Source organism: Teleopsis dalmanni, chromosome 1, assembly GCF_002237135.1.
Source record: "Teleopsis dalmanni isolate 2A chromosome 1, ASM223713v2, whole genome shotgun sequence".
Classification (NCBI taxonomy): Eukaryota; Metazoa; Arthropoda; class Insecta; order Diptera; family Diopsidae; genus Teleopsis; species Teleopsis dalmanni.
Window position 1 is genome coordinate 58,991,981 of NC_051846.1, and position 6,759 is coordinate 58,998,739.

Here is a 6,759-nt window from a genome sequence, read left to right on the forward strand (position 1 = left end):
TGCAACAGCAGCTGCTTTAGGTCATCGCGTAGAAGATCTTGTTCTGAATCGTACAACTGTCCACCTGATGAGAAAAGAATACCGACGCAGAAAAGCGCATGATATTTTGAAGAATTTCGATGTAAATTAGTTAAAGTTTTTACTTTTTAAGTTTTATTTAAGATATTTAATTGCAGATCCCTCAAGTTTTTGTATTCCATTGGGATGGAAAACTTCTACCAGAAATGAAGGGTAAAGAAAAGGTTGATCGACTTGCTCTTGTCGTCACAAGAGAAAAAACCGAAAATATACTTGGTATTTCGAAACTAGATAACAGCACTGGTAACAAAATCGCACATGCAATTGATCAATTTTTAATTACTTGGGAATTAGACAACTTAGTTGAATTTATTTGCTTTGATACAACAAGTTCTAATACTGGTATTCACAAGGGTGCCGCCTTTTTGCTCGAGCAGAAATTGGGGCGGGAATTACTTTTTCCTCATGCTGCCGTCATATCAGCGAAATATTTCTAAAAGCTGTTTTTGAACTGAATTTTGGTATCTCATCGGCTCCAGAAATTTCAATTTTTAAGCATTTTACTGACGGCAAAAGAATTAAACGCCATACGCAATATTTGTATTTTTCTAACTCGCTATTACATACAGTATTGGTTAACATGCCAGCACGCAATTGAAGCGCCACGTAGGGATTTACAACTAATTAAAGATGCAATCCAGTATTTTGATAAACGAATTTCAGCGGTTTTATTAGAAAAATTCAAAAATCACTTGTGGTATTTGTCAGAAGAAGCAGTTGGCTCAGCATTTTTCGACTCTGAAGTTCCACTGGATACTAAAGGAAAGGTGATTAAGACTTTGGAATAAACTAAAGATGACGATATTCCATGTTCAAAAAAATTCGAAACGACAATCGAAGACATAATGAAGCTCGAAGATAAGGATCTCAGCTATTTTGTTACTTGTAAGACGAAACGATTTTTTCTTCGATTGAAAATTAGCTCCGATTTTTTAAAGTACGATCCGTCATCATGGGGTGAAAGAGGTGATTATTCTTCTGACCTGCAAATTTGTAAAAACCTGACAGTTGTAAACGATCCAGCAGAAAGAGCTGTTAAGTTAATCACTGACTTCAACCGAGCCTTAACATATGACGAAAAAGACAAACAGTATTTATTGCAAGTTGTTGAATATTATCGACACATGTATCCATCTCATACTAAATCGTCACTACTAAGCCGAAAACATGAAAAATTTTAAAAACTATAACAGTAAAACAAACAAAATAGAGTATAATTAGGTGAAAACAAATAAATAATGTAAATTAGTCAAAAATATTCCTGAAATAAAACTGTTAGTAATTTATTTTACGAGCAAAGTAGTAATTTTGATGACTTTTTCTATATTGAGGTACTTTTACAACTTTGAGTTCAACTCGGCACGGGTTGGCACAATGCGATCGATCTGAAATTTTATTTTCCCTAATTTATCATCAAAAGGCATATTTTAACAAGCAGAAACATATAAAAATCAAAAAAAAATTTTTTCCCATACAATTTATGGCCAGTCTAATTAGCATTCATATTTACAATTTTATTCCAATTAAAATAGGTGGCCGTAATTATCAAAATGAACCACTTATGTCAAATCATTATCATTTTTAAATAAGTATAAAACCATCACTCCTCTAGATCAAACACCATACCATAAATCGAATGGACGAATTGTGTCACATCATTATCACCTTCGTTGGCAGCTTGAATACCTCATGGGTTTTCAGAAGTGTTATAGTTTTGATATTTTTGATAGCTATAAATCACAATTGTAGTATTATTAATTTTAATTCTTATATTTATTGAATTATATATTTAACAGTTTATAACAGACCTTATTCTACATTAGTTGTTTAAAAAATTATTTAAATTTAAATGCAAGTAAACAGTTAGGTATACCGATGATCTTACGGGACTCATTTAGGCCTTTACGATCATTGTGTTAATTATTTTTGGACCTATTTTTGTTGGGGTTCCGGTAGACCGATTGAACTCAAACTAGATTTAAAAGAAAGGCAATCTCAAAAACAAAGGAAAATAAAATTTCAATGTCTCTACTGGTTCAGAGAATACAGAATTTCGGCTAATTTCGGCTAAATGATCGGCTAAATGATCGGCTAAATGATCGGCTAATTTGTGTTGTGGCACACTGTTCGGATCCTCACATGTGCTGGACAGAAACGAAGCAGATATGAGGTACTTTCATCTTCGTCTCTACAACTGCAGCAAGTATGATTGAAAGACAAATTTAATTTTCTAGTTTACTAGTTTCCTGCAGTGGCTATATTAATGGTCAAGTAAAAGTAGGCAACCTTGCCGATTTCGTTCACTGTGATTATTATTGTAAAGATTATATCTTTACCGACTTGTACACATTAGTCCACCAAGATTATTATCGAAGCTTTATCGCTTTAGCCACGTTGATTTACTAAGACAATTATGGCAACGTGACTGACTTGGGCAAGCTAATTTATTAATAAATAAAATAAAGAATTCTACCTTAAGTTGTCGATTAGAGGTCCCAAGATGCGGCGTCCTGAAAGTCTTGCTTGCGAGTGTGTAATTAATAATAATTAATTATTAAATAATTAATAATAATATTAATACAATATTAATTAATAATATTAATTAATTAATGATCATTGAATTTTGCTCCCTCTTACATGCATTTTATGTTTTAAAACTTCTTTTCTTATTTTTTTAGAGGTCCTATATATCATATAATGTAACGCATCTCAGGTTTTTAATGTATGTTTATCATACCATTCTATTTTTTGTAAAAATAAAATTTTTATATATTTTTATAAAATGCTTACTAAATGTTTCTTTAATATATATTGTTGTGATGAAGAGTGTAGTATTAACTTAGTATCTTATTAAGACTGATATTTTAAAGCTTTGAAGATGCGCTTTAGAATCATCTCCAAGGGTCATTTAAAGAATTTCACTTGGAATTTTAAAAAAAGTCATATCGTATTAACTAAGCCTCATTTGAAGTCAAATTTGGTTAACAGAACTTATTAGCTTTTAATTTTTTTTTTATTTTGTTAAATTTAGCTTGTATTATATTTTTTTTTCTTCGCCATTTCCATCCCAATTTTAAAATTTTTTTGAAGTTCTTTGGCGTTTGTGACTTTTCAATTAAATTTCATCATTTACATATTGTATATGTGGTAAGCACTTTACAGTGTGTCAAAAGGAAAAGTAAAATACAGAGTTTCTTTAATGACATGTTATGAAAATTGAAAAAAAAACTAATATATCCTTATTGCGATTTTCCGCGCTGTAGTAGTAGTAATGGTATTTTACGTCATTCATGTATGTTGACACACATCCTCTCTACGTTTTTTGCGGAAAACGACTTATGAAAAAATCGCAAGGAGTTTTCGTTTAACACTTTTACGTATACGCGGCTATATTCGCACATAGACGTACGTACACCAGTACCAGTTCAAAGGCGATTACAAGATATTGCTGTGATTTGAATTTGCATATATTGGCAATGTTGGCGCTGTTAGTGCTGTCGTGTTAAAGTTGTTGACTTTTGTTTATATAGAGTCGTGCTCACAAAAAGTTAATCGCTAAAATTTTATGGAATTGCAGTAAATTTATAATCAGGACGTGGATATGGGAGAAAAAAGAAAGGGAAAAGATTAAGTAGAAGCAAGGAAAAAATATAAAAGAGTGACAACACACCTCTTATGCATTGCTTACAGGGATATAAAGCAACAAACGACAGAACAAACAAAGATTGCATGCAACACCAATCGTAATGTGCAGCATGCAAGCCAGTGTAAAATCACGAAACACCAGCACAATAGTGCACACCATTAAAAAATTTTATATGTAATTTACATACAATAAGTTTTCCGTATTACACTTTTTTCTGAGTAAATAATTTTTTATTATATTTTTTTCTTTTTCTTGTGTGTAAATAAATTTTTGATTTTCTATAAAAACTTTCGTTAATTTTTTTTTATTATTACATATAGTTTTTTTTTTATTTTGGTTACTTTATTAAAAAACATAATTTTGAAATTTATTATCAACTGCAAGCGGAAGGATGAAGTTTTGACCCAGCATATAAGCGTTGACAAATTCATTGTGTGTATATTTTGCTCGTTCTCGTACGCTTACTGTGTATGCAAAAAGTATTGCACCACAGCAATTTTTTAGCTGAATTAAAAAACTTTTTCATCAACATAATTTTTGTGGTTTTCAACAGTTAAAGTTGGAAACTGTCATTTGTCAAAAATTTTTCAAATTTTTATCTGTACGGGAGAGAATGTGGCGAAATTTTAAATATTTTATTTAAGTTAATTTGAAATCATTTTTCCCTTGCAACAAATTAAAATTATTTTTTTTGTACAAAATTTAATAAACTTTCACTGCAATAACTAACGCATTTTATTTTATTTTCAGCTTATCGTACAATTAAAGGTGAAAAGGGTGAGCGTGGCCCTAAAGGACCACCTGGTGATAGTATACGAGGTCCACCTGGACCACCAGGCCCACCAGGTCCCAAAGGTGATTCCGCCGCTTATGCACCTTTCGTTGATTTTACAGCAAATCCTGAGGCGGTAAGTGTCGTGTCACATATTTTATTACCATTATCGCAGTTTGGTTCAATAAAATAAAATGTCAGCATAGAAAATGTCATAATTCATAATTGGTATGCTTGTTTTGTGTCGAAAATAGTTTAATTGTTGTTTGTGTTCAATTCCCAAAGTGCATAAAATTTTCCACTGGCATATGTGAAAATTAAATGTCATTTATTTCCAGAACCGCACATATGTGTACGCACCTGCATAGATACTTTTTCACTCTTATACGGCGGGATATAAATCCATATATATAACTATATATGTTCACTCCCACTTAAGCAAAAATATATATTTATTTTCCTGTTAATTTTGGCAAAAATTTTAATTACAATTTTGCCTCAGACATGAATATTTAACGCATACGTTATTTACGTCAATTTATTTGAAAATACACAAAATTGTCAAAAATTTTATACGTAAAATGGCGAAAAACAATACGCGATTTGCAATCTGCTTTCATAATTTTTACTCCTGTTTTTGCTTTCTGAGTATTTAATTTTAATAATGACACGTAAAATACATTTCGAAATTATTGCATTTGGGAAAATCAAAAATAAATGAAAAATGTTCATTTGGAAAATCGGTTAGATTCGTTTTTATTGTGTGTTTTTAATAAAAACCAAAATTTATGTGAATCGATGTCACTGCGTACGTGGGGGAACATACGTTTTAAGTGCTATTTTGCTGCTTAAATTTCTAACCAATTTGTCAAATAAAAAAACTTATTAAAAATATAAAGTTTTCCAGCAAATTTCTTTTATTATGAGTATGAGAATGAGTAATGCAAAAACACCAAAAAGTCCAAAACAACGAACTTTTTATTTAAATTGTTTTAACTTCTGCATTTACTATAATATATAATGTATACATATATATACACTACATGGGAGGTACTTATATACACCCCTAACTTAATGTAAGCGTTCAGAAATACATATATTTTATAGACTCGGAGGTCTTATAGATGTATTAAAGCAGTATATCTGCCACACCTAGTTATTTCCACACAAAATAGGTATACATTGGTCCACAACATAACACGATTATAAAAATTATCTTGATCAGGCAAATCTAAAATCGATTAAGAGTAAAACTTAATGTAACCAATAACAACTAAAGCATCATGAATACTATATTTCTACTATAGATAGTATATTAGATACTATATTAATTTTCTTAATAAATACTTATGAAACATAACCCTTCTTGTAATCCTGAATAAAATAAAATATTACTAATTTTTATTAAGATGTCTGTATATCAACAGATAATTTTAACAATATGAACCCATATTGTTCTAGGAATTTTATTAAGGTGCCAGGTATCAGTCTAATAATACATGCTATAGTTAGTTTCCTAACAAGTCACTGTCGTTTAAGTAACCACCATAGAAGATTAAATTAGTATACTTAATTAGTATACTAATTTTAGTATAAATATGTCATCATCTACAATTTAATATAAAAGACTTAAGTAATACGTATTTAAATTGTAACCACCAAATATGTCATCCTCTAACACCCTACGTACGGACTTTGTCCAGTTATGATGCTGTGTTATAAGAATTCTTTAGATAAGTGCTTATATCTTTAAGATATATACTTAAGACATAAATTTGTGACCCAGTTGTAGGAACTACATCTATTACCCATCTAAACTCTAACTGTATAAATTTGTCATTATAAAGACAATTCGTAAACACCTATGAATCAGTATACAAATTAGCTTTCGTAGCAGCTTAAATGCATTGGTTCACCAATATTTACGGTTGCAGTAATGCCAACGCACATATTAACAAATATTTGCATAGTTAAACTAAGCTAAGCACATTTATGCAAATTTTAAAATGGTTTAATACGCAATTAATGGTGTAGAACAAAATACTAGACAAGTGTGGCAACACTATTCTACCGAACTTATTAACACAGCGCGTATGTGCGGTACAAGTATGCACTCCAAATGCATATGCAAATGTAAACCCAAGCTTCATTAAAATGTATTCACAACTACCCACATATAGATACGTCACTTTATAAACACATTTTAAACACTCATGCAACTTCGCTAGCGTGTGTGCATATATGCCAATCGGAGCTGTTATGT